Genomic DNA, 26,625 nt, shown 5'->3' with positions numbered 1-26,625 from the left:
TCAAAATCTGGCATTCACAATTGGGACCACCTAATACAAAGAATGATGAAGTCCTCTGTGAAGATCTCATTGGTATGTATTGATTCGTTCTTGGAGGCAAGGGCAAAGTATTAGATGTCAGACAGTGAGGAAAAAAAGTTTCTAAAAGACTGAAAAATAAAAAAATCCTTTTGAGAGAACCACCTCTATTGCAGACTGGTTAGGGTAGAATGCTGACTGATACTCAGGTCCATAGAAACGTGAGTGTGTGTGTGTGTGTGTGTGTGATGAATTCACGGCTTGGATCAGGCTCTTGGAGGCTTCCGCATTATGCACACCTGAGATGTGTGAATGCAAATGAACACAGCTCGTTGGGATTCATTACTCCTTTAAGTGGAGTCGACTTTGGAGGCACGAGGTTAAAAGTGAAACAATCCAATTAACAGGTGTTGGCAATATCGCACTCATCGGTTCATCCACTGAGGGATGGAAGCTTCACTGGAACTAATTGTGCAACATGTTTCTATCCACGACCTAAGGTTGCCCAATTAATCCTCTCAAAAACATCACATTCTGTTATACATGTGCATCACCAGCTCCTGCAGCTTTGTACTGTATGTTCACTTCACAGGCTGGGGGGGATGCAACACCTGGCCTTGTTCTGATATGCTCGCTCACCTTTTGGTATGCAGTGCGGGGCTTTATAGATGACTGCTGTGAGTGCTGCTTATTTTTCCTGAACTCATCAGAAGGGCTGAAGTCTCTAGCTGCTTTTTATTTGCTGCCATCAGTACACCACAAAGGAGGCCTTTCCCTTGAATTGGCACTTCTATCCTATTTGCTTTGATAGCTTACAAAAAGGTTGTCATATGTAAAGGACAGTAACAGGAGTAGTATTAAGTTCATATTAATCAACTGAGTATCATAAATTCAGAAAGAAACTGGGTTTTGCTGACAAGTTTGAGAAGATATCTCTGAGAATAACAGTTAATTTTACATAGGCATGTCATTCATACAATATTTTAGCATGTACTTGCCAGCAATATGAAGCAATAAATAAGACAATAAATAGACAATTTGTTACATTTATCCAATTACCATTTACCAGCTGTTTGGTTAGACATATTGAGAAATCTTGTCTAATTTATCCTATGTCACACCTGGGGCAAAGCAGGAATATTTGTTTAAAAATATGGTGGCCAAGGAGAAATCATGTATCAATATTCTGTGATAAGATTTGGGAAGCCTGCCTCGGAAATAAGAGCCCTTAACAATGATTTCTGAGACTGTTTTGTTGGGCTCTTGGATATTAAAAGCACAGCAGAGTCAAGGATGAAATGTCACTCCTTAGAAATGTTTCTGACGCTTATTTGGAGATGTCAGTCATGAAGTGGGCATAGTAAAGTATGAATGCATTCTGACCACCTTGCATGCATTAGCTGTTCCCACAGAATGTGTCTTTCTCAGGATCGTCCTTATCGCTCCTGAGACACACAGTGAGGTGCTGCTTTTGGGTTAATAAACAATCGCTGCTGTGCACAGGGAAATGCAAGCTCGATAGAGGCTTAATCTAACTTTTGTGGGTGTCAAATTCCTGGTGAAATACAATTGACAGGCGTGCGTAATCGCTGGGAAGTTACCCCCGGACGCCCAATCTGTCTGTAAATGGCCTTGTTAAATATAAACTTTAATCCTAAATAGTCCTAAACTCATACAAAGGAGTAACCCCTCTGTATCGGAGAAAAACCTGTTTATGCGATTCACACTCCCTATCACATTACAGGGACTGAGAGATCATTTGAATTTTATTTGAAGGTATAGAAAGCACACACACACACACATTTAAACAGTAGTGATTATGTGAGATCATATGTAGAATAGATAAAGATTGGTTCACACCTGGCAAAGCCTTAGTGTAACTGCATTGTGGTCCATTGCACATTGTGTTTTGTGATGACTCTGACGCGAAAGCTGATCGAGAGTGGGAGATACCATGAAAGAGCACTGACAGGCACATCTATTCATGGAGGGACTTGTCCAGGAAGCTGTCTTTGGAGGGATCAAGGTTAAGCACCCCTGAATGCCGGCGGCCCACGTCTGTCCCAAAGTCAGCGCAGTGCATTTGTCTTCCTCTTCGTCTCTCCCATACCTTTGTGCCAGATCATTTATTAATGGGTTTAACTTCAGAGGCGTTTCTACGGTCCAATTGTTTCTTTTGCACTCATGTTAATGTTACCCATGGGTGTGAAGTGATGCATTAACATCACATGGAAAGTTTATTCTGCTTTACCTGCTTGTTTTGATAAGCCATAAGGGGAAAAACAATGCAACCATAAAAATAAACAGCAGTCATGAGCAGGCCTGAACTGCAGTTTTTATTGTGTGTGCGAGCATGTGTCTGCATGTGTGCATTTGTGTACTGAGTATGTGCTTGTGTATATGTTAGTGCATGCATGTATGCATGCAAGTGTACGAATGTTTGCCTGAGTGCCCTGGTGTATGTGCACACACTGTACATGCATGAACATGTTCATCTGTGAATGTGTACATGTGTGTACTATGTATTTCAGCATGTGCTTGAAGGCAAGGGATGTGGGCATGACTGTTGGGGTCAACTGTTTAGTGAATAAACCTATTCCGGGGCACAGCTGTGAAGTGATGTCTTCCACAGTGACTGGGGAAGGGTGTTTTTTTTGTCTGTACTCTCTGTACTGTTCGTGTTTAATGAGAAGGTTAATACCAATGACCCTGGGAGGATGCAAACAATCACGTCAATTTGCATGCAACATTAATGTGCTCGTTTGTATTCATGTGCTGTTATTTCCGTACGGAAGAAAAGAGCTATTGGTTCAATTAATGTAAAATGTGAGCCTACCTTTTTAATTGTGATTCAGATCATCAAATATGCTGTTGATTCTTCCTTCTGGTAAATCAACGGTTTAAACAATGGCCTTCCCATCAGAAAGCCTTTGGCCAGGGAATATGAAATTCTTTTAATGTATTCCCTTATCTGTGGTTGCCTTGACAGTTGAGAAATGTGTGTTTGCAAAGTTAGCCCACATTTTATTTATCTTCAGCTCATATTTAATTTATGAACATGGCACAGAAATCTCTGCATTTTTATGAATCAAGCAAAATATCTTCATGCATTTGAAGTAGACCTGTTCCGCTTGTGAAATTCCTAGAATTCCATTTAGAGGCCATGGATCAATCTACCTTTACAAAGTGAATTATTCTTGTCTCTTAAACAGCTCAGCAACACCATATATTAAATGCACTTGTTAAATAATAGTTTGTGTATATTTGTGTGTGTGTGTGTGTGTGTGGGTGGGGGGTTGTATTTTATAGTTTTCTGATTTTGCTCTGAAATAACAAATACCATGAATCGCAATGAAAATATTTAATCGAAAGACATTTAATTTTGGTGATATGAAAGAACAAATAAAAATTTCGAGTAAGATTGATTTGGTGTGTAGACACAGTCTCGTGAATTTGATCTGCGTAAAAAGGTAATTTCATTGGGAGCATTTTAAGATGGATGGGGTATAGGGATTGTACTCTATCTATCTTAGCAGATAAAGATTTGCTCAAGCAATGTGTGAAGATTGTGGAACGTGTTCTATGTTTTTTTTTTTTTTTTTTTACAAATCAATGTTTCCTTCAGCAACTCAATTTAATTAGCTGATTAACAGAAGGCAACGAGAAAGCTTTAAGCTTTTCTTATATTGATTTCACGTTGTTGGCTGCCTGTAGTCCAATAAACCTCTACAGGGAGGGATGTTTTCATCATGTATTCAAAAGGTGTGAACTGGATCACACACACACACACACACACACATACAGCTGTGCAGACAGAACTACACATGCATTCAACAACATATATACACAGATATATCCACACACACACAACCACAAACAGGTACACAAACTCACACAAACACACACACATACACACACACACACACACACACACGCACGCACACACACACACACACACACACACATACAGCTGTGCAGACAGAACTACACATGCATTCAGCAACATATATACACACATATATCCACACACACAACCACAAACAGGTACACAAACTCACACAAACGCACACACATACACACACACACACACACACACAGCTCTGTTACAAAGCAGTTCACTGCACATCTATAAATAGGCTGTAGGGCACTGCTCAGCCTCGATTTGCTTCCCCCACTCACTTCCATTGCAATTATCCCAAGTTTTATTTCGGTTAAGCAGTCAAGCAGTGGGAATAAACGCCTGGCTACATTCTGCAGTGGTTAATAGCACTGAGAAAGCTTAATAGCAGCCAGCAATCAATTAAATCAAAGGGAAAAGTGAAGAGCAGTAAGTTACAGGAAGACAGCATGCTTTCATCAGCACTGAGAGCAATAACCGACATACAAACAGCCCTCAGGAAGGCAATAGTTGTTTCTCTTTCAATTTCTCTTTGAATATTCACCTTCGGGTAAATATAACCTGTTGTGTTTCTCTCTTGTTTATGTCAAGCTATGTCTCCAATGAGCCATGGTTGTTGGTCAGGAGGCAAGCAAAAGGCATTTCCAGAAAGTTAAACTGGACTGACAGTATATTATCCAAGCCCAAGTGTAACAGTAGACTCACCCTGAGCCCAGGCAATAGAAAAGTAAAGATTCATGGAAAGAGATGCATTCATCCTGTAAAATATCTTAGCACAAAAGTGGTTTACATAATGCTTATTTCAAGCTAGGTGGCAAGCTTGCTCATATGTCATTGATGATTCACCCTACAAAATTATCCATCATTTTGCTTATATACCAGATCTGCACATAATTAGTTTAATTTTCCATGACATTTTTGACGTGGTATCTCCATAACAGCAATACCACAAGCACAGGCATATGATGAGCTAGCAACATTTTTCATCTATCATAAAAAAGCAGCAAAGTGATATTGGCAAGTTTATTCTGCCTCTAAAGCTAACCTAACTAGTTAAAGGTATCCCAGGTTCAACAGCACATCAAGTGTAGATGAGTGTTGAGCATTTGAGATGCAAACCGAATTGGGTAACATTATAAAAACTTACATCCAGCTGAGGAAGATTAGTGGATACATGGCTTCCAGCTCCAATGCATTTGGATCCTGAAAACTCTGTTGTCTGCAGGATTGAACCAACCTATTATGCAGTATATGTCATTTTAACCTCCAAGGTGGGTACTGCCGTGTATTTATGTGCCGTGTAAAGCAGAGTTGTGATGTTTGCTGGCTGTATCGGAAATCCACACATTGACTGGGCCCTGGGGGATAGGGAGGGGACTGTTATGAGGCAGAGAGGCAGAGAAAATGCTCAGAGGCAAGCACTGATGGTGCTTTACTTGCACAGAGTGACCTCTACCCACTTTTGTTGAACTTAGGACCAGTGACATAATGTAGATGAACTGTTCCCTGTGCTGTCCTTTCCCTCCTACTTTGGCAGCTTTAATACAACAACCGGAGTGTGTGTAGCAATGAGCCCCCGGATGAAATTTGTTCAAAAAATCCATCTGTGAGTGTGTGCACCTATATACCAGCATACATCACCTGTACACAAACATGCACATGCTCACAAGCACAACTGAAAACACATGATTGCACACACATACACAAGTAAGCACGCAAGCACAGACGGTCACATGCCGACATGTTCACACAATTAAAGAAAGTGTCTGGACATGGACCATCACATCTACACCAGCTATGAAAATAATTTCAACTTTCTTACAGCAGTCTGGGTCAGAGGGGTAATTTCTGTCCAAGGAATTTGACCTACAGCCTCATTCAGTGCTTGTTACAGGCAGAACTGGAGTCTCTATGGTCCAGTGGCGAATAAGTTTTCCAACAACCACTTTGTCTGATGTTGGACATTGTTTTACTGTCAGCGAGTTGCTGATCCACAAGCTTTTTTTTCCCATGAATAATCCAGAGTTTGCCCGGCAGGTCTTAGCCGAAAGCATCGGTGGACTCCTGTGCAGCGTGGAAAGAATGTGCAGGGAAAAAGCTTCATCCTTGCCTCCAGTCATTCCCAGGCAGACTGCAGATAAGCCAGCCGACATGGGAGACGTCCACGGTCTTTGAAATCAGTAATGTTTGGGGGGAATACATGCAACATTGATCAGACCTGCCACTGGAAATAGGTTGTAGTGGCAACATTCACATTGCACATCCCTTACCAGGTCATCCCCAGTCTACCTAATTATCTGTGGCCTCAGGGTGCTAGCTGTGCAGGGCTGAGCATAGACAGCCACAGGGCTTTAAGCTGGAGAGAGTAGCTTGCACTGTCTGGTTCTCTACCCCCAAAATCATCTCTTATTTTAGGGTTTTCAAAGTGCACAGGCGTCTACCAGACAGTCTGATTCTCTTTGACATTTGCATCCAATGGTACTACTGACACTCAGTCAACCTCGCCTGTTTCCTGTTCCTTCAGACAACTAGATCACATGGTCCTGCACCAGAACTTTCTTTGAGATGAGCCGGGAAGAAAGAGTTTCACTAGGTTCAGGGCTTTGACCTTGCGTTTTATATTTACAATGTTAAAAAATATGCACCTTCAGAAAATGGTGCATGTACATGGCAGTGGAGAATGTGTTAATGCTGTACTAGAGAAATACTTCTGTACTTTTATTACGTGTAAGTAATAGGGCCTGACGTTTAATCAGGAGGCAGTGAATAAAGTTTTAATGAGCAGAGATCCAGGAGGTTTGAGGTTAGCTTCAATGGGAGGACGTCACGTCGTAAAGATAATAGGTGAGGATATGCATACTAAATGAAACTATCCAAGAGACAGGAAAAAAAACTCAACTGAGCACATTTTTTTTCTAAACCGACAGTGGGAAATTACCTGTATGATGGCTTAGTCCTCATAAAATGGATGCATTTAAAAGTGGAACCTATGGTGGGGTTTTGCTTCAGCTAATTAAGACTTTCTAAGGGCAGGAAAAAAAAATGGTTTTCCATTCTTCATTGTCCCCATAAAAGTGATTGTTGTAGACTCCCAATCCCATGCAATAGTAAAGTGTTATACAGACAAGCAAAAAAAATCCCCAGAAGTGGTGGATTTGTTTTCCTTTATTGAGTACATGTTTTTTTCCGCTTTAATTTTCATTAGCATGTCTTTTCTTCTTTTTTTTTCCCTTTTCATTAGCTCATCACATACCTTCGTTGCTGCTAATAGAACAACATGATACCTGACGTCTGTAATTACAATCCCCTGGATAAGTGCATGCCTTTGAACAGTTGCAGTAAACACCTTTATTCAATAAACTTCTCAAACCTAACAAATGGAGAGGAAATGTCTCTCCAGATTTGTCTCAGTCAAGGTTTGAACCACAAGCGTGCCTTTAATCGATTGAGAGTGATTAAAAGTGATGGGGAATAAATAAGATTTCTCACTGGAGTGCACTAACTCCATGTTTGACCTTTGAGTTCTCATCCTCCATCAAGTCACCGTCAACCTTTATTGTGGCGGTGTGTCACTATTGACCTTTATGCATTCTCACATCTTTTAATTGACTACTTTCTATGCTTCTGAACTTTTCTTGGTGTTACTTCAATAAACAACCTTAAAAAGTCCAAATTACAAATATGTTTGAAAGTGAATGACCTGTGGCATCTCTTTCAGCCTTCCCTCACAACTCAGTCATATTGCTGTGCTTTAACATAAAACGAGTTTCTAAGTCCACTTCTTATATAATATTTCTTAAGTCTTGCATAATGGCTGCATTAGTAAACAAATTCAACTTGGCACTCTTGCTGTATCTATGATGTTAACATCTTTCCAATTATGTCATGAACGGACCATTTTTACCGAAATCTCAGAATGGCTTGTTTCTGCGATGGCACTTTAGGGAAAAAATGAAGAACAGTATGAGGTGCAACGGGTAGATTTGTGATTTTTTTTTTCTTCCCCACCACACTGTTTCTTTTCATTTCACTCTCAATCCATGCTGTACATCCATGCTGCACTGATCACAATGGCTCTTCAGTCAATTATTCAATTAGCTTTAGGTTTGAGCAGCTCAATTTGTTCAATTAGATTTCAAAGGACTCGTGTCATGGTGTCGATTGATGGCAATCTATCACTGTTTATTTAGCTCCTGTGATGAGCCAGGTAGTGCATCAATGACAACTGTCCCCTCCTCGCTTCAGCAAAAAATTAGGAAGCTATCATTTTCAAAAACCTTTAATTAATTAATTTATTTAGTGTATAGCTAAACATACATAAAAATAAATACATGTTGATTGATTTACTATTTATTAGTATTAATGTTTATTTCTGTCAACACTTATTATTTCAGTTATTTCAATGAATATATACTTACACATTTTTACCAACATATACTCACAGCTATATTTACTGAGTTCTTTGCTTTACTATTGTTTCATTGCCTGGTGAAGTGAGGGGCAGCTCACACAACCATTCCATTGTTCACAGTGTTGTGAAAATAAAGTGAAAAAACAGGACTAGTTAAAAATATCCAACATTCTCTCTTCAGGGAGAGAAGTGCATCCATGTTCTCTGATATACACAGGACCTTAGTTTTGATGTCAATTCACAATGCTTGACTAGCAGGAACGAATGTTGTCAGAATGCTAAAAACTTTCATGACAAGAGAACGAGATATTGCCTTGTCTCTCTACTACGAGTGGAACCTCTTGCATGCAGAAGAGATGTAGCTCTGTTGAACAAACAGCGATTTCACAAGTAATCCAATCAGCCTGGAAGCTGAGAGATTTCTGCAGTACAAGAACATACTGAAAACACAATCATTAAACAGCCTTCTCCCTGTGTATTTTTCAACAAGAACCTACTGTGCCATTCAGCTACCACTACATTTGTAGGATGTTGATGTGCCCTCTTGAGTACTGCAAAAGGTTATAGCTATGTTTGTTTGCTTTGTTTTCACACTACAAGTCCCACAGTGCACTGGGAAGCAGATGGTAAACAGAGGATAGGCACAATAGGAGCACAAGAAGAGTGCAGGGTGCTGAGATGAGTATCCATGACATATCCATCCCTACCATAGCGAAATGAAGCCAGTTTATTCCACCAATCTGGGCTCCTACTCAAAGTCAGCAGGATAGTTAATTTTTAAAGGATTTACACGATGTAAAATATTAATAAGAACATTTTGTATGTAGAAAAAAAAAACTGAAAACAGTTATAGATCATTTGAAATGTTGTCCCATTGAAAGCTTTTTTAAAATTCCAGCATAAATTTGCAATCTCAAAATTAGTGATAGATAACTAAAGTACTGTTCTCTTTGTTTTGTATGTTTGGCCAACAGATTTATTTCACTGCTGTAATGTTTAAAAACATTTTTATTCTGTTGAAAATGTTACATTTTTCTTCTGTGTTTTCTTATTCACCAGCTACTGTATATTTGTTCCAAGTTACTATAGGTGATGACTAACTGAAGTCTGACAAGGTTGATTTTGAATGGAAAGTTTGTAGTTAATCATGTGTATGTTTATTTTTAGTGCATAAACCAGAGACTGGATATTATCATGGCACCTTGGTCTTTAAACGGTGACTTCCATTGGTGTGTCCATGCTGACACTAGAAGATAAAGTGTTATTGCCCAGACCAAGAACTTATACCAAGCGCTTCAGATACTCTACATGATACTCAGCATCATGGAGAAGGCAGGGTAGATTGCAAGAAACAGGTTCACTGTTCAGAGCTGAAATATCCAGTTTGTTTAGGGCCTTATGACATGACAGGCATTTGTATTGTAATGTTTTCCGAAAATCAATTACCGCCTTGAAATTTTTAAACTTTTATTTGTAATTAATTTTCACCCAGCAACACATACATCATTCACTCATTCAAAGCCTTGCCTTGGAACTGAGTTTCTTGGAAATTGGATAAAAGAGGTCAGTAGAGTCTCGGCAGTGTTCTCCGGCTCTGTTTTAATAGGCCGTTAATGAAGATGTATGCGAGATTCCTCAGTTAATAAGATGAGTGTCAGGGTTTATTTATTTATTATATTTATTTATTTATTTTTGGTCTTGAGAGAAGATGGAGTGAAGTGCAGCTGACCCTGACTGCTGGCTCCTGACACTCCTCCCACAAAAGGAGGTGCAGGTAGATTCAGGATTACACCTTATTACAGGGCTGGACGAGCCAGTAAAACAAAGCTCTGGGCAACGGCTTCTCTCTCCCTCCATCAATCAAGGCTGTTCTCTTACATTGTCTCGTTGCAGTGTATGACTGCCTGAGGTACAGAAAAACAAAAACCTAACACAGGGCTAGAGTGTGCTGGCTGAAGCATTGTATTCCGGGACTCTGTGTTGTGAGATGGAGACAATGCTATAGTGCTCTTGAGTGAGGTATTTTCTCCAAATTGTTCCGTATGAACGCATAATACTATGTCAGAGAACTTCCACACATTGTAACTTGCCTAAAATGAGGGCCAATCCAAAGGAACATGCCATACTTTTTTATGAGAGAAAGCCATTCAGCACAGCTAGACACATTTTTCTATTATTATTATTATTATTATTATTATTATATTATGGTATAATGCATATGGGGCTGTGTCAAGCTTAGTCTTGAACACTCTAAGAATTTCACCTTCCACTGCTGGCAACCTAAAACCATGCATGTAACAACAACAATTCACTTTTAACTGATTTCCACATATCTTCTCTTGTTTTTGATGAAAGAACCAATCATCAAACTAGCTTCTGTAGTCCACTTTTTATATATCTTTTACAATGTAAAAACCTCAAAGATTGAGTGCCTTGTGTGTATCTTCATTAAATATTTTTGGTACGAAACCAGTCTTGTTGGCCTGGAGCTTCTGTGTCCCTCCTATAAAATGATTCCCGGAACTGGACAAAGTACTGTAGATGTCATCTTATAAAGGCATTGTATAACATTAAAATAATCTCCCTTGATTTTCAAACAGTACTTTGCTCTAAGTCACTCTAAATGCCATTATATTATATTCTGTACTGAAGCCAGTTTTAATCAACTCCATTAATCCCTGTTTATTTCAGCTGGTTAATGAGTCACTTGTGTTACTACACTTTCTGAGAACCAAAACTCCTCTTTCTTTGATGCACTGAAGTGCTCTCTAATTTTACTTTTTCTACAATTTTGAAAAACCATAGAGGATTATGTTTTGCAGCTTACACAATTTGATTCACGAAAGACCTTTTGTTCTCCTTTATTTTCTTTTTTTCTTTTAAACATTGGCATGTGTTTTCCAATATGCTAACTTATTACTTTCTGAACCACATTTGTTACATATTTTGTATAACTTTTATATTAAACTCTTCTGCAAGGATTTATTTAACCACAGTGGAGGCTGATAATTCAACTTATTTTTCAACTTATTGCTTTTGGACTCAATTTACGCAGAAAGTTGAGAATTCTCTTTTACAGATCTGCAGTCTAGAAGTGTTATCCAGGCAATGTTACTTCAAATGTTCACTCCAGATATCAAAATAAGCTCTTCAAAACTGAAAACACTCGATTTTGGAGAGATGACTGACTTTCCAATATATAGTATCTCAAATATGTTGTGGTCACTTGACTGCAAAAAATCATATTGCTCAATTTGTCCAAGTCCTGACACCTGAATAACCTGAATAACCCACTACTAATGTCTTGCCTTTCAGACCAATTTTTTTGGTGTTGTCATAGAGCATAGTTTTATAATCTGATCACCATGGCACACATTTCTACAGCACAGATAGGCCCTTTTCTCACTGTTACATGCCCCTATAGTTTCTGTATCTTTCTGAGATGGCCTGAGTGCAGGTGGAGTCATTGTGCTGCTGATCAGTGCTAACGAGCCAATTGGTCACACCTGTGCCATCCTGTTTTAAGAGGAGCAACTTTGGCCTGCACAGAGAGAGAGGCACACAGAGATGGTTGCTCCCCTTTATTTTTCATGATTTGGCTTCCCTGCAAGATGTGAGAGATGCTTCTGTGTAGATAGAGAGTGTAGGTTATGAAGTGGTTCGGAAGACACTGTGTTTTGTGAACGCCGGGAGAGAGGGAAGGGTTCACTAGACATTTAGACTAGCCTAGCTCTCACGTCCTGACCCTCCAACTCAGGGAAGCCCATAACTTTATACTCAACATGAAACATAAATTACATAAGTTTATCATATTGTTTACTCTTTTTCACTCTTTGCTTTGTATCAGCCAAATGACTCATTTGACTTTTTTTTTGTGATGGCTTATGTCAGGCGCATAGCTGGGCCGTAACATTGTATACATATAGTGGTGAAATGGGGGGCCAAGTCAATGAAAGAAGATATAAGTACATTATGGCTCCACCAGATGGTGCCATAGAAACTACCAAAGCAAAGAGACACCTGCAATTGCCCACACCTGGGCTGAGTTCCCTCGTCAAGCACCATACCATACCCTGGTGTGAAGTACTTGTGGGGATGGGGACTGGGGAAAGTGTATGGGTCTTTGTTTTGAAAGAAATTGTTGCTGACCTGTTTTGTTTGAGAACTTTGTCCCTGATAAGACGCTTAGCTAGCCAAGTGTAGGGAGGGAAGCCTTAAAAAAAAATCAGTTAAGCTAGACTGCAAAACTAGGTTTTTCAGGTCTCATTTTTGGCAAGGCCGCCATCTGTGGTAGCACTTTCTAGCAGGCTTACTTGCTTGCTCCTGTCAGTAACTAAGTTGACAAATTTAGCCAAAATTTGACTTGAAAGCTATCAACCCAAAGCAACTGACGTGTTCTCTAATGAAATATACTGTGAAATGTGAAATGGAAAAAGGGCTTTTGTTTGCTAGCTGACAAGGCTGGGAAGTGCGTGTAGGTCAACGGAGTGGTGTCTCACTGAAATGTGTGCACGAATCAAGAGTGGTAGACAATGCAGAAGTGGGGGGATCAGAGACTCTCAATTACTAGCTCATTAGATTCAGCAGGAATTTTGCATGTGGGATTCGTAAGGTCAGATGAAAGCTGCACTTTTCCCAGATGAAATCTGTATTGTACTTTGGTTACCAACATGGCCAACCGGGAAAAACAAAATGGTTGCCAACATCTCTTGATCAGTGAATTTTGATTGCCAACTTTTTTTTCACTCCAGGTTTCAGTTCCTGCAATTTCTTGTCCATTCAGGTTGTACGGGCTATCCCATCTCCTATATTGCCACTGGTATCCTTTTCAAACAATATATGCCATATACCAATGATACTGTATTCTCAATTCCCTGTATTCACTCAAATCTCTGCAATAGCAGCTGTTACACTGTGACATAGTCCCCACTTGCCACAAGAAACTTCACCAAAAATTTAGTTTTTATATTTCTTCAATTCAAATAAAGGCCCCTCCATGTATTATCTGTATCTTAATCACATGATCGTCCTCCTGCAGCGTTGTGCACTTTCTTTGAGAGAAAGTCATTTCTGTTACTAGAGTATCCCTGACAACTGCCACCTGAACAGTCTATGCTCTTAAACTTATTCAACCTCCCTGGCCCCCAGTGTAAATATTCCTCAGTCACTCTATGCATGTGTTGGCCCAAAATAGTTGTGCCTGTCTGGTTCATGTGTAACCTGCCATGTTAGTACAGCTCCCACCTGTTCCAGTAGGATCCCCTTCTTTCTTAGACTGTTTCTGTCATTACATGTTAAATTCCAGTAGAAAATTTACTTCTCTGGAATACCACCCAAAATTCCAGAGGAGACCCATGTAGGTTCTGCCTCTGTACTGCAATTTGAGCAGCACACAGTACCTTCTATATTCTACACAGCATATCCAGTGTATGGATCTGTGGCAAATCATGTGGGTTGAGTGTTGTGGAGCCTGTCTTATTTACAGGACAGTTATGATGTAAAATTCATTTTCGAGCAGAAAAATGCTGCTCGGAGGAACATAGAATATACTGAACTCGGGAGGAGGAAAATGGTGGGGATTTAACTTTTTAACAGAACTCTCAACAAAGACAGAAAAATTCTCTAAAAGAGTCGAACAACTCGGGTGGCGCACCTAGCTTTTTTCGGGGGGGAAACGACCTGGATTTGTCCCAGCCCAACCTTGGATAAGCAGGTGATGTCTGGCTGAAACTCTTACAAATGGCTTGTTGCGACATGTTGACACCATTGAGGCATGCGGGTGAGTAATGACGTCGCAGTCCATTACGTCCTGCCGGCGGAGACTGCTCGTCCCATTACACCCCGCGCCGTGTCGCGTCGTGTTACTGCAAGCCCCATTGCCGTTTATTTCACAAGCGGCGAGATGAAACCGCCTGATATTAGCAATCTGCTCCTTGATGTATTCCGCTCGCTCTTATCAGCGGACATGGCCGCCGCTGTCATTTGTTACTTTCTCATGCGCTGCATTTCAGATGGCAATTAATGAGAGGAGCCACGTCCGATCCGGTAGTCCAAGTCATCGGTTTTATTTGCTATTTACAATTGTCAATTAGCAACCCACCCCCCCTTCCTCCCAACACATGCACACATCTTGTGTTTCATCCACCAGGGAGTTGCCAATTATACCTCGGCCCACCTCGGTGACCCCTGGAGGCACTTGCATGAGACAGAGGATACATCCTTGGGGGACTTGGGGCATTTGGGCCATCTGCTGTGTCCGTGCTTCTACCGGAGAGCCAACCAAAAGTGTGATACTGAGCTCGAACTTCGAAATGAGATTCAGCTCCTGCTGCGCTTGTTTTAGTCTTAGCCTCAATCTAATACTACTTCATTAAAGTGCGATCTCTGATCTGACGGGACATGGCGTCACAGTTCGTGCAATGTGCCACGACACGTGTAAATGAATTCCGCTCACATTTTATTTGCTGAACGGATATTCAGCTTGGTGTGCTTAGTATTGAAAATTTATGTCTATGCCACTGCAAAAAAACTGCTGTGATTTGCTGCATTTTTATGAATATTCATGAAACAGTGTGGTCAAAGACAGAACATCCCTAGATACAGATGCAGCAAATACCAGCGAAGATTATACTGGAATCTCTCGTTCGCAGCCAGAACCTTCTATCTTCCTCCTCACAGAGGAGGGAAGGAACGCACAGCTGACAGTCTCCTGTTGAAGGGTCTCTCAGTTCTCTACTATCCCTGGTCTATACACCTACTTTAGTGGAACACAAGAGGAAAAAAAGTCTCCTGCAACAAAAGAAAAGAAAAAAACCCTCCTAATAATGACATTACACTGAATGGGCTGCCCAATTCCCTTCACACCATCAGAATCCAAGCAGCAGCTGGATGGCACACGAAGCCCGGGCCGCCCAGGCGAGTGTGGAGGAGAGTCTGAGGCAATTAATGCAATCAAGTGCAACTGCGCTTCAGCGGGGGCCTCCGGGGGGCTCCCCCTCCCGATCCGGGGTCAGGAGAGAGGAATCTTCAAAGCTCCACCGGGCAGCTCGTCTGCGGTTGGAGAGCCGGATCGGCTCAGGGTGGCGGCGCAGGGGTCGACTGTATGGGCGAGAGGCAAAGGCTGTGTGTGTTTGTAGAGCAGACTGCCGCTTTTAACTCCCACCAAGCCCGCCGCTCCTACTGCTGCCCCACAGGAACGGCCAGACGGAGCACCGCGCTAACACTGCAGATACTGCACACATATGCGCGGCTTCTGATATGGACCGCGCTATCAAGGGGGAGGGGATCTTGAAAGCGTGAAAGAAAAGAAAGACAGAGGCATGGTGATGCCGTATGAATTTCAGTAGCTTGATCATGGATGCTGTTTCATTTGTTTTTATTTATTTATTTATTATTCTTTTTCCCCTTATGTTTGGAACTCCCACGCAGAATTTGATACACTTTTTGCATTTCCAAGGAAGGACATGCATCAAAATGTGAAGAATATTTCTTAGAGTAGCAACCAAAGAGAGCAGCTATGTCTTAAATCTTAAAATTTTGACTTGAGTGTCACATTAACCATTTTTTTTTTAAAAGCATTGAAACAGACAAGAGGGTTTTGTTATTTCAGTGGAACAAAAGACTACCTAAATTAGCAATACATATGTCACCGTGAATGTCACAGGCTTTGGTAGAATATGTGTTTCTGAGCTGTTTCCACCTTGAGTCATGAGTGTCCACTGCGGAAGCTCTCTGTTAACCAGGGGTCAGTGAATAAAATCACCGTAACGACATGTTGACTGTCCTGGTTTTTTGCCCCACTTCTGGTTTTCCTATGTTTTGTGATGAAGCTGTGTGATTTGTTGTACCGCCCCTGAATCCTTAGCCAAGAATTTTTCATTTGAGGGCTTAGGGGCCTCTTTCCTCTCTTCTTTGCTTCTGTGCTTGGGTGGAGACTGAATAGTGCGGTGCATGGTGGGGGGTAGAGCATTCAATAGAATACAGATTGGCCTCACCACAGGAGACTGGGGCAGGGAGGGGGGGACTGATTATAGATTTCTTTTGAAATGTTATTTTAAAGGAGAGGATAGTGCATTCGTGATGGAGGTAGAGGAGACCGGTAGCGTTACTGTGAAACATACAATTATCAGAGGAGCACGGTTACCAATTGATAGAGGCAGTTGATATGGGGGGGGGGGAGCAGGTGGCAAATTGAAGACCATGTTCCATGCTTTCAGGATGAAAGAAGGCTCTGTTTGCTCTCCAGGCATCGTTTCAGAGACATGCTCAGTGGCAGTGTACGAAGCATCCTTTTGCTGGTTCCCAAGACAACGAAGATCTTTCCACCTTCTTTGGCACCATGCACTCAGTGTCACTGTCATCGCAGCGAGGCACCGTGGTTGTGTCAGGTAACACGAAGCAGCACCACGGCACCGCAGAAAACATTGCAGGGGAACAATGTGTCACCATGGGACACAGCCAAGAGAGGAGACGGGGTCCATTGTATAAGGAGTCTGGGGGAAGTTATGCGGACTTGTTCTAACGTTCCTCTCCGGCTCCCTTAAAGCTCTGCTGTTTTCCCGTTTGCTTCATTCACTGCGGCAGCTGGCCCCGGCCAGTTATTAAGAAGGACAACACTGCCATCTACTGGCTGCATAAGCTAGCAATGCGTCTTCTGCCTCTGGTGGCTTCCTCGTTTGGAACATCTTCTGCTTTCATCATTTTTTTTTTTTATTATTGATTTATACATGTCCCTTGAAAAGAAATCTTTTTTTTGTGTGTGTGCAATTTAAGTGATGCTGCCACTGCATCAGAATATGATGGGCCTGAAAAAGCTGTACTCAGGTCTGATTATTTACGGAGTGCTTTTTGCAAGTGTGAGAGATCTGCAGAAAAATGGTACTTTTGGGAGATGTGTGCTGCTGTGTCCTGATGAACAGCTTTTGTTTTTTGGTGAAAAATAACAGGCACATATTTGTGCCACCGGGAAAAAAAAAAACCTCCTTGTCCAGGGATAAGTGAGGTGGCTTCGATTGGATGGCACTGTTTGCACCATAGTACTTGGATAAAGGATGAAATTAGCACACACTTCAGACCACATGAGCCCTCTCACTGAGGAAAGTAGGGTTGGAAAAGGTGAGCTTGACAGAGATCAAGAAATTACTAATGTGTACATCAATAATTAGAGTGACAAAGGAGTTGCGGCGCTATGATTAGCACATAAAGTACAGGGCTGGTGTAGCATACTGCCGTCAAATGTCTGATAATGATACTGACAGATAATTTAATGGATGTGTTAATCCCATTTATATCACAGTGTTTTGTATCATTTGAATAATTATAGTTCAGTTTAAAGTTTAAAGACAATAATGCTTAGAATAACAATAAATCAAAGAGGCTTTAACTGACTACTCTTAGATTTGACTTGTCAAAATCACCACAGCTAAGCATAAAGGCAATAAAGCAATTACATTTGTGTCCCTGTCACACCATCCCCAGATAAATGTTAATTACTGTGGCAATTCAGCAATCTATTCTGCAGCTTGTTTAATTAGAGAACAAAATGTCAACTTCTCTCTCACAAAAGATTAATAGGATTTGATTCATTTTTGTCCCGCGGTTCTGCGGAAGCTGTCCCAATTCATAATGCGTTTGACTGTGACAAGCATGTGTGTCTGTCTGTGTATGTGTGTGTGTGTTTTTCCCACAGACAGTTGTCTTTATGATCGCCTTGCCTTCAGTTTCCATGCAGAAGACAGAGTACTGAAAAGAAACATGAAATGCTTCTCCTGATAGGGAAGCAGCATCAGAGGGCGAGATGGGAAAAATATATCACAAAAGGCAAAGCAAAGCTTCCTTTTATTCTACACAAAAAAAAAACACGTGGGAGTTTTCCCAGTACAATTCTCAGAGACTTGCGCTGCAGATCTGAATGTCCACTCTGCTGTCTGTCTAGCTGCTACATGCACTTTATCATAGGTATGATTATATGTGGTCTGTTGGTTTAAATTGCATTACATATAGCATATTTTTTTATATGATGATTTTACTCTTAATTGAATCATCACCATGTTTCATATTGGAATTTTTTAAAATTAGAATTAATTTCCTCATTATTGTCACATGCTCTGAATTGCCCTGAAAATGGATATCTGCTAAATTTCTTAACACTAGTAGTGAAGATTTAATCAGCTGTAAAATGGTTGTTACTCTATTTGCAAGCTATTCTAATAAGTCACCACTGCCAGAATGATAAAGAATAAGAAGAAGAACAGCTAACAGCCATCATCTAGAAAATAAGAATGTGTATATTTAGCTCAGCATTACTGCTTCTGATTGGCTCAGACCGGGAACAAAGAGTGGCTCCAGTACGGGAGGGTCACGAGGTTTACGACAGTTGATGGCAATAATCAGGTCCTGGTGACAGGGGAGACGAACAGCTCCCTTTAATAGGTTTTATGACTTCACCACTTTCCTGCCTCTGCCGCCGCCATTGATCTCTCCCCTGGAGAAACTGCAAATAATACCAAATTAACGAGCGTACGGAGGCTGGCAAATAGCTTGTCAGTGAGCAAGACGGACAATCGCGCGCTTAACTTTCATGCGCCGTTTCGCTCTTCGCCCACGGCCTGTCAGCCCCCCCCACCCCCCCCCCCCGTCTCCGAGTGCTCGCAGGTGGGCGTCCGTTGCGCTTGTGTAAACAGCACGCGGCCATGCATTTTCATAGCGCACGCCGCCCCCCCCCGCTGATGATTCTTGCCCCTCCTCTCCTGGCCCTGACAGCTCCTGCCACTCTGTTAATACACATCAACCCTGGAATAAACATATTCTATTTTCCAGCTTTTGTTTAGCTGATCTTGATTGTGGTTGAATGTCAAATCACGAAATTGAGACATTGAAAACACCCCAAAAAAAATCCTACCATCTTTAAGGTTATGCCATGCTAGACAGTCACAACCTCATCAAAACCCAAAGTACTGTACTGTTGAAAACGTAAACCCAAAGGTAACTAGTTCACAGAAATGGTAATACCTGAATTCAATTTGTATTCTGACACATCTGATCTAGGTTCCTGCCACATGACAACAGCGCTTGGAATTTGATTCTTGACTTTAAGTCATGGGAGCCTCTGTGTATCACATAATTTAACAGATGGGTGTCCTGGAATACAGGTGTGTGGGCATCTGTGTGTTTGTGCAATGATGCCAGAATACATTCTTGAGTAGAGGAGGGCAGGAGCAATTCAAACTCTCAAGGCTAGTCTTGAATGGGCTAATGGTGACTATAGAGTCTTTTATGTGATAATTCTTTCAAGCTCACCATCAACTTTTCTCGTGTCCTCACAATATAAGACATTTGTCGTACAAGACAAATTGCTTCTGAGTAAATATTTTAGACATAGATTCTTTCAGCACTGCAATCTGAAAACCAATGATAAGGTCTCGATATATGCTGTATTTGGTATGCTTACTTTTCCTATCTCTTGTTCTGTACTTTCTTAACTGCATACCATCATTTCACCACAAACATTTCAGCAGGCTGAATGTTAATCTGTGAAGCTCATTATCCCTAGTAATTGGGCCTTTTCCAATTATTTACCCCGACGTTAACAAAGCCGTCCTCTATACCCTTAGAGAATGTGTTGAGTTTTCTATGGTAAATGTATTAAACGCATGAAAAGCTTCCATGTGCCTTTTGCACAGAACTATCCAGTCTCTTGAAGCATACTATTTGCAATCAAAGTACCTCTCTCTGCCATCTTAGGCCTGGACATAAACTCTTAGTTTCTTTCTTGTCTACTATTAAGTGGACTTAACTAAAATTACCTAACCGCACCTTACTGGACACAATGTCACAACAGCATTCATCATTATATTCAATGGAACCGCTGTAGTCCAAGCTAGTAGTGAATTGAGGTTCCTTCTGTGGCTGACATTCATTGGACAGTGTTGAAAAGGTGACAGATGTATTATTCCCAAAGAAATTCAGCTTGGACATTGTTAGGCTTTATTTCTTTTCAGTATTTTTTTTCTTTCATATATGTGTGCGAATACACAATATGCTATTGTTGGCATTGCAGGCTAGATCAGTTATGGTGGCTGTTGTACACAGAGGTATCACAGATATCAACAGACACATTTTTATTGGCTATAATATGTACAGTGTTATTTTTTAGAATAACCCTCCCTCCATATGTCTCTGGCACTGCTGCATTTGTGATATGTATATGTAGTGTGTGTGTGTGTGTGTGTGTGTGTGCATGTGTGTGTATTCAGACTTCATGAATCCTATTAAGAATCTAGGTCATTGCATTTTCAGTTCTTTCTTCCACAGGTCAGTAATTGAATGAAAACCATCTCAAAATGACTGTCACGTGGCCTACCAGGTCTAAACGGTGCTGTTGAAATAGAAATGAAAATATGAGTAATTTCATGTTTTCTAGAGACATCTCAATTATAAAATGACCATCACATTTCGATTTGAAGTAACATTACAGTCCCCTCCAATGCCCATATTGCAACGGTCTGTTTAAGATTCAACACCATAATGCTGATCATCCCGAACCTTCTGAGCTTCTGAAAAGAGAAACACTATTCATTACTTTTATATCACACTTTTTGTCAGATATCAAAGGATCTGTGTACACCAAAGTTCCCACCACTCATCTGTTGAGGTGGAATAACGATTAAATAAAGCCATATCACACAGAAGCCAACGGCCACTCAACACACTGGGGAAGGAATAAGCTTGGGCACGGAGATGTTAATAATAGTAATGACTGCTCTTCTGAGTGAACTGTAGATTTATTTACCTTGCTCTCTATCCTTGCTTGTTTTGTCTCTCCATGCAATTGATGTGATTTTAAGCTTGTTTTCAAGTTCTGCCCTACAGAGCCAGGACTGAAGTTTTCTGTAGAAGGCTACAGCAAGCCACTACCCAATAATCGATTGGCCTCACACAGCTCTGAGCTCAGGAAAAGTGATGCAGACATCGCTGAATGACTGAGGGAAGTTCAATTCCGTGTCATTTGTCTAGCATACTGGGCATCCACTGACTGCATTTTGAGGGGAAATGTGAGTTTTAAAGAATGTTATGCATGTCAATTGCACATAGACTTTCATCGGAAAGTGCCAGCAAGTAAGTTAATAATCCTTGTATGTTATGGTTAATTTTATCAGTGAAGCCATTAACTATTTTCTTTTAAAAATACTAGCTGTCTTTTCAATACTATCCTATGAACATAATTCAGGAAAGTGTCCATGGTCCATCGCACTCTGGAATTAATAAATGGCTTGAATGCCATGCAGAGTGCTAAGCAAGTGACCTCGATGGCACTGACATCTGAAATATGACCTGTTCTCGCTCAGTGAAGGAACGCATTTCAAATTTACAACATCGAAGTCATCTTCCAATCAACAGCATGTTAAATCTGATCCTCTGGTGAAAGATGAGATCTGGAGACAGCCGCCAAAAAAATGAAGAGGAGAACTTTTGTTTATCATTTTGCATCAATAAAGCTATTGTCCTTTCCTTTTAACTTTCAGAATATTCAAGCCTCTAAATTTTGCACATTAATAATCCATGCGGCTATCTGTTGAGTAAGGCCATCCCTAGCCTTCCCGCATGGTGTTTAACAGGAGCCATTGTCATCTAGTGGGCCGAGTCGGGTTGCACTGACGATTTGTCATGTGGCTGTTACAAAACTTGCACACCGAGCTTAAGATGATTTATAGGGCTTATTTCTGAAAATGGTAAAGTGAAATTAATCATGTTCCCACCTGACCGCGGCGCTCAGCTGTGATAAATGACAAGCTGCCAGCCAGAGACAGTGAGCCATCCAGGAAGTGCCCGTCGATGCACCCGGTCCTCAGATAGAGTGACCTGAGGCACTCTCCCGCCAGCCGCCCCTCCGGTTGGCCGTGTCGAGGGAGCAGGACCAGTCGTGTCCCCTGCGGCAGGTGGCATGGCCTACACGTGGCATTGGATCGGAATCAAGCAGCTGAGCTGGTAGTCTCGGAAACATGGACACTTTTGAACTTAGAGCAACGTCTTGCACCCAATGCTGTTTAAGATTTCACATATTTTCCTTGTCCAACTTCTTTAAACAGTATTTTCTGGCAGGATAAATGTTTGTTATCGTACAGTAAACGTGCGAATATCTCAACATGGCACCCTCACGAGCACACAAAAGTGCTTTGATGAAACATGCCAACTGTGAGAGAGAATATGTTGCAAAGGCAATTGCCTAGACATGTTTTTATGATCTGGAACTGAACACTGAAAGCATAAAAATAAATGTGAAATTAGCAAATGTGCAGCCTTCTCAAATTTATATTCAGTTGTGCTTGAATCACGCAGAATGTTGCGCTAAGGGAAGTATTCATGGGATAAAGACTGACTTTAAAGAATGCATCTTCATTTGGTTCATGTTCTTGATCCAACATGGAGACTCAGAGCACTGTGTTTTTTGACCATAGCAAAACTTTTAAGTTAAGAAGATCCAGGTGTTAAATACTGCATCAAACCTTTTTTCTTCTTTTTTGTTTCATTATGAATTCAAAGACCAGGTATTCTGTCACTTGCCACTGATGCTGCAAATTGTTTACAAATTCAAATTTTGCTTTACACCTCACAAAACATAAAAGGAATGTTTCAACTCAGATGAAAAGCAACACGTTTTTGAAACTTGGGATAACTTGCCAGGTTATGTCTGTTTTGGAGGGCTGTACTTATTACAGAATCAAAAGAGTTCAGAGGTTTGTCTTCAGTTATGCAAGTTTGATAGGTAGACATTTGGTTGAAAAATGACACTATTACATTATTCAATGGCTAAAAGTAGATTTTCAATGCATGGCAATAGTTGATACCCTGCCCATTAAAGTTGGCAACAAATTGCAAGGCCTTGTAATATCTGTTTCACATGCTGTTCCTCATAACTCATGTCAAGTCATTTATTGCCTTGATAATAATGTAGACATTAGTGTCCTCTGATCGAAAATACGTGTTTTTCTCCTTTTCTTTTTAAAATTTCCCCTGTGAAAAATGACCCTAAAAATAAAATCCACCAGCCATTATGTCATCCTCTAAAAACAAATAATCTTCTTTTTTTTCCTTGACAGGACAGTAATTAATAGTGATGTTTAGTGGGTCTCTTTTAAAGCCCCCTCTTAATCTAATTTTGTTTCCACTCTGCGATTTGTAAATTACAGCAAAATGATGCACCATTTACCACTGTCCTTCTGTGCGACAATGGCCATTTTTCTTCCTGTATGCAGTTCTATCTCTCTCTCTCTCTCTCTCTCTCTCTCTCTCTCTCTCTCTCTCTCTCTCCCTCTCCGTCTCTCTCTCAGTCTGTGTGATTGAGCAACACTCATAGACACCTCTTACCCGTTATCTCCAATTATACGACTTTGCCAGAAAACATTTAGAAATAATTGTACGAGTGCTAATTTAAAATGTCAGTACCGCAAATGTCTTGTCCACATCCCATTATTACAGGCAGTTTTTTTTTAGCATTCATATTTACACAGTGTTTTGCTGACATTTAGAATGGGAAAGAGTGAGGGGGGTGTGATTTGATGTGCCATAAAGTGTCATTTGTGCACAGTCTGACAAATGACGAGTGCACAGCTGTCTCCGGACTCAATAATGTGAACAGACAGGCCGGATGCAGCCCAGGAATGATTTCATTTAAATCTCTGCAGTTTGCAGAAACACGGAAATGGAAGGGTTTAGCTAATAATCTCACAGGCTCAGCATCGCTCATCAGCCCAGACTCTGCATTGTCCAGAGCGTGGCACATATGAGCAAACTGCCCTAATGTGACCACACATCAATGGCAGGGCATTTTTTTGTAACGGAAAAGAAATGTTAAGTAATTCTTCATTTGAATGCATTAGCGAGAATTATTTCAGGCATGACTGGCCTAATCCCTGCCTCTAACTCCCCCTCAAGTACCTGTGCTTGTCACATCATAGAGAACAATGGCCATAAATGCTTCATGTTGAGAAACATAACCTTTCTATAGGGATCTTGACTCTCTCATGAATGTGACATGAACTGTGGAATTTAAATAATTTAACTTGGAATGCATCACCAAGAGATTTAGAGATGAATATGGCACTCGTGTCATTTTTATATGTTAGAATACTGTTATTAATATTGTTATAATGATCATAATTACTTTGACAATGATGATTACTGATGATTATTAGTATGCAATTTAACTAAGGTCCTTGTCGAGGTCAATTTACAGCATAGAAATCAAGGCAGCTCATACGTGTATAAAAATATACATGAATAAACATCACCATCAACAACTGTAGTAATTAGTCTCATCACAAACAATGACTACTCACTTACATGCAGTTAAGTGGTATTAGTACCACAAATAAAAATATAATGACCATGGCCCTTTGATAGATCTCTCCCACAGACAGACTTCCTAGTTCTTTGTTTTTTGTCTTTATTAATGGTGAGCTTAACCATTGGTTGGTTTTATGAAAAGCCCTTTATATACATTTTGCATGCATTGCTCAGGTGGCCAGAGATGCCTGAAGGTATTCAAGCTGCACTCGTAATGCCGACACCATGAAGGGGTTCCTACCAGGGTCCGGGCTGAAGGTCGTGCCCTTCAAGTAATGCAAATGTTTCAGGGCCGTGCCAGTATAAATGAGAAGACTCGTCTTAGCCCTTGACTGAAAGTTAATGAAGCAAAGCCGCTGTTTTGAGACTTGCGGCTCAAGGGGAGGAAAGCTCTGACCCAGCCACATGCCAGAGTGACAACTAGGAAGACTGTCATTTTACAGATGTCATATAAGACTGATGAACCCTGACAAAACTTACCTGCAAAAAGAAAATACAATTAGCAGCCCCACTGGACAGGGCCAGTATCAATTTATTTGAGCTGATGTGTGACAGGGCAGCTGCCCCCTCTCTCCGGTTATGACTGCAAGGTGCTTATACCCTTAGTTTGGCTCAGCCATCTTATCTTAGCCTTAAAAGCTATCCGTCTTGTGCTATCAAGGTTGTCTTCTGTATCTCTCGGTATCAGTGATGCTCTAGCCTCACCACTTGAGAGGCAGTTGCACTAGATTAGGCTCAACAATAAACAATTATTTCAGTCCAGCACAGACCGAGGGTGCGGGTTGGGTGTTGACTGAATACAGTGAGAACAAACTGATTGATGGACTTCTAGCTGACAGATTTCAATGGGCTTTTCGTTTTATCCAACAGCTGCAAGACCATCAAATCAATTTGTTTGAGAGAGCAATCCCACGAGACAGGGAACGAGGTGGAAATGTGCTGCCTCAACAAGGATTGGAGACCAGCGAATCATTTATTGATTACAGTGACATAGCTTTGGGAAAAGAAAGGAAAAAAACGCTGTATTGTGTTCACTGTACACAATGACAGTTCTGGGAATCTTTTGTTGCGTTTGTCCTTATTTTGTTTCCAATAATTCCATTTCAGATTCAGCACAAGTAAGAAGAACTTCCCTCTTTTCTGTGAAGAGGTTCTCAACCAAGCGCTACTGCAGACCGGTCAAGAGGTTATGGAGCGAGTGGGTGTACTTGTCTGGGTGGAGAATCCAGCTACACCTCTTTTGGGACTATTACTCAGCCAAAATGAAAGTCTAGGGAGAATGAGGGTAAAAGAAAGGGATATGTCTCAGAACAAGATGAAAGGAATGAATTGCTCTGTCATTTAAGTTTTAGTGCTGCATGAGGATAGAAAAATTGAATGGATGATCATTTTTGACCTTTCATTAGCTGTGGTGTAGCACATGTGCCTTAAAAGGGGAAATACGGATCTCTACCTGGTAAAAAATGAAAGTATATCAGCCAAAATAAAATGAATATAACAGAATTAAGAAACACTGTAATTATAGTTGTCGTAGCACCTATTTCTGTTTTGATTTGTTAACTTGTTTGTTCAAGGCTGCTTTGTACAAGACCCTTTTGGAGGCAGGGGGGTTTGATGGTTTGGTGCTGGCATAAGATGCTGAGGTCCCATGGAGAGATGCCAAACCACTTCTTTCTTAACATCTTCTCATCTATGTGAATATACTGTTAGTTTCAAAATGTTAGTCAGTCGATAACACAAAACGTTAGTCAGTTGATAATGGCTTCTTTTATTTCCCATCAACAGTCAAATGACAGGACAACACCTGGTGTTGAAAAGACATGTTATTTTCAGCTGTCCATATCCAGTACTGTAATATGCCATATAGTATAGTACTATATACTATAGCTAGAAGTGGCCCTGGTGTTGTGGTGGCTATGCCATGTATAGATGTACCTATAACAGTAGTGAGTAG

Source organism: Megalops cyprinoides, chromosome 16 (genome assembly GCF_013368585.1).
Source record: "Megalops cyprinoides isolate fMegCyp1 chromosome 16, fMegCyp1.pri, whole genome shotgun sequence".
NCBI lineage: Eukaryota > Metazoa > Chordata > Actinopteri > Elopiformes > Megalopidae > Megalops > Megalops cyprinoides.
The sequence above is the reverse complement of the archived record's forward strand: the minus strand, read 5'-3'. Positions refer to the sequence as shown.